The sequence below is a fragment of the Saccopteryx leptura genome, chromosome 11 (assembly GCF_036850995.1).
Source record: "Saccopteryx leptura isolate mSacLep1 chromosome 11, mSacLep1_pri_phased_curated, whole genome shotgun sequence".
Lineage (NCBI taxonomy): Eukaryota > Metazoa > Chordata > Mammalia > Chiroptera > Emballonuridae > Saccopteryx > Saccopteryx leptura.
In genome coordinates, this window is record NC_089513.1 from 72,826,957 (window position 1) to 72,830,505 (window position 3,549).

At 43.7% G+C, this 3,549-nt stretch overlaps 1 non-coding gene across 1 annotated transcript; it reads right to left on the reverse strand.

Moving 5' to 3' along the window:
- Positions 1-623: 623 nt before the first annotated feature.
- Positions 624-730, reverse strand: LOC136383637 (U6 spliceosomal RNA). Its single transcript, XR_010747455.1, has one exon. It is a non-coding gene; the product is annotated as a U6 spliceosomal RNA (small nuclear RNA).
- Between the last annotated feature and the right edge of the window lie 2,819 nt (positions 731-3,549).

The window sequence follows — 3,549 nt, forward strand, 5'->3', positions numbered from 1 at the left end:
TCGGAGAGCTCCCTCCTGTCCCGGCTACGTGGCCGCCTTCACACTCCTGCCCATCGTCTTCCGTCCTTCACAAAGCTAATGACGGGTCACAGCAGAGGGGAATCGAACGTTCCAGCATCTGTATACGTCATCGCTGACCACCAAAGCCGTATCCGCCCCATCGCTGCTTCCCAATCTCACGTGAGAGCATCAGACTAGGCTGAGGGGCCCTATTTACACACAGAACACCAGGGCCAGGGCGGCTGAGGATCGCAGTTCACCGAGCTCTGACCGAGAGGAAGGCCCAGCGGAAGGGGCTATGGCGACCCAGAACACCCACGACCCACTCAGCCTGACTCTTTCTGGACCTTTCTCTCTTTCTCTCTTCCTCTTTCTCTTTGATACCTGTCCATTCCATTCAGAACATTTCAACCCTTTCCCACAGTCCCTGTAAACTGAACTGCACGGAGAGGTAATTGTTTGTGTAACAATGGAAAAACAGATGTATTTGTACACACAGCAATGCAGAAGAGCAGCCTCCGTCACGCGGAGAAGACCGAGTCATACCCAGCGGACCTTGGGACCCACTGCCATGGAAGGCTCGCTGCGCTGCCCTCAGACGTTAGGTCTCTTTCCCAGACCCCACAGACGTGGAACGCTGCATGCATTTGCGCGTCACCCCTGTGCAGGGACCCGGCGAATTGTCCCTGTGTTCTTTCGATTTTAGTATAGGTGCGGCAGAGGGGAGCACTGGACCTGGCATTGTGAGGCTGGCCGTGTAACCTGTTAGAAAATCAGCCTGCCTGTAATTCATTAACTGGGTCTGCTTCTGCATTTCAAAGTCACAGGCTTTAAAAAACATCTTTACTGTGGTCCCTGGACTGGAGATTAGCAGTCATCAAACAGTGTTATTTTCCGTTGCAAAATCTTCCAGTGAACTTGAATCCTTGCCCAGGTTACATAATGGCCACATGTCAAATGATCTTATATTCATTTCACTAGGTTCATAAAATTTCTATTGGAGTCACAGTTTACGCATTGGAAACATTTTCATTTATCAAGTCTTTTCCTCTTGATCATTCCCAAATCTTTTTTTTTTTTCCTTCTTCTCTCTCTCTAAATCCAAGCCAAATAACAAGAGAGCAACCCAGGACACATTCAGAAAACAAACATTCATTTAACTAGTAAGTTATGGTGCTTTGGGGGTACCCAAATTTAGAGAACAGCCCACCCTCCTACGACAAAGTCTGTAGTGGAATGGAAAGTTAAAAACGCAGTGACACGTCAGTGGGAAATATAAAACGGTGTGTATAAAGTAGAGTTTCTCCTCCACTTTTTTACCTCCTGCACCACCTGCTTCTGGTCTGTGTCTCTTTTTCGTCATTTCTGTTTGAAGATCTTGTTCCTGAGCTCAGAGATTTAAGTCATCTCTTCTGGTAGTCAGGACGAGCCAATACAGCCATCGATAACAGAGTGAGACTGTTTAAACTTAGCTCCGTAGCTGAGCTGCAGACAGGAGAGATGCCTGCAGGGATACAGTAGATTCTGCTTATCAATACTCAGGTACAATTAACTCTCAAATTTGCATTCTTTGCTCTTTGCTTCAATAATGGATACTGGCCCTTAGTGACTCGGTAAGCTCCTCTTTGCCTGGTGTGTGTGTGTGTGTCTGTCTGTCTGTCTGTTTCTGTTTTTCTCTGCTTGACTCTGACCCTATCTCTCTCCTTCTGATTCATGTCACAAACCAGTCCAAGTTTCAATAAGAAATATAATTTGAACAAATGGCATGAGCCATTTATATATATATATATAAAAGGCTGCCTAGGTAAAGAAAAATGTCATCAGCAATAAAGTATTCAGTGTGGGAAACAAAGAAACAAAAATAATCTCGACCAACTATCGCTCTCACATAACACTCTTGGCCTGGCATCTCCATGTTGTATATGTTTTAGGAGTCTGTTCTTCACTATCGGGTCAAACCATGAACTTATCCAGGGGATATATTAAAATTCTTTATCCTGTGCTCTCATTTTTCACGTGAAGGGAAAAGAGCACAGAGAATGATTTTTCCATCCACTTCAACTTAAACATTCAGTGCCCTCGATACGTCCATTCATCCAGCACTCATCAAACATTTATGCGGTACCCGGACTGACTCAGCAAAGAACCACCCTTTCGTGTTGATCTCCCCAATGCCTCGCAGCATCTCTGACCCCTATTAGATGTGCAAGCGACACTGATAGGATGGACCAATGGGTGTACGAATGACGGCTGACCGAATGCATGTGAAGGATTCTGCGAATCCAAAAATTACAAGTCTTCCATTATAACCCAGCACCACTGGCACCTCCCAAATTTCAAAACAGAAGACGCTAAGGTCTGGGAACTTGCTTGGAAAGCTACCCTAGATTGCTGATTTCACACTTGCATTTAAAGAGCAAAAGTTGCCTTTGGCTATTTCAGGTTGGTTTAAAGAATTTAACATAGAGCTGAAGGGCACTGTCCTCCAAGCCAACCTTTAGGGCCGACATTGTGTTGTCCTATGAAGAGATACATTCCCAACATATTTATATGTTACTGGTGTTCATTCATACCATACATGTCTATAGGGTGTGTCTATTAGCGGAGAGCTGATTCCCAAACTGTGGACCAAGTTTTCCAGTTCCCTGTGTCAGTCTGCCCGGTTTTAATCATTGACTTTACAATGTATTGCCTATGGCATCTTGGTAGGTTACTCAACTACTCTGTGCCTCTGTTTCCTAGCCAGTATAATGTGGATAATACCAATACGCATCTCATATAATTTCTATGAAAATAAAATGTGTAGATACCTATGAGGTGCTTAACACTATATTTCTTTATCAATAAGAATGATATCAGCCTGTCCACTGAGGTGGTGACTCAGTGGATAGAGCGCTGGACTGGGATGTGGAGGACCCAGGTTCGAGACCCCGAGGTCGCCAGCTTGAGCGTGAGCTCATCTGGTTTGAGCAAGGCTCACCAGCTTGAGCCCAAGGTCACTGGCTCGAGCAAGGGGTCACTCCATCTGCTGTAGCTCCACGGTCAAGGCACATATGAGAAAGCAATCAATGAACAATTAAGGAGCTTCAATGAAGAATTGATGTTTCTCATCTCTCTCCCTTCCTGTCTGTCTGTCTGTCCCTCTCTCTGACTCTCTCTGTCTCTCCCACAAGAAAAAAAAAAAAGAATGATATTAATTATATACATGACCCTGATGATCTATGTGCACCACCGGGGGATTCAGAGATTCCTTAAGAAACAGTCCTTAGCTTTACGACATTTTAACCTTTTACGTCAGTAAAGTCTGTCTTGTGTATGATCTAACCATCTACATGCATATTCCATTTTCTTAATCAGATTACATGCTCCCAAGTGATAAATATGTGATAACTAAAAATATATAGTTATTTATGAATATTTCTATTATGTTATAGATATTGTATTCGTATCTGTATTCCATGTTTACATATTTGATAGAAAATATACACTGGATGTCTAGTCATGTGACTGCTTTATTTCTTGGAAGGTTATTCTTATTTATTTTTGAGC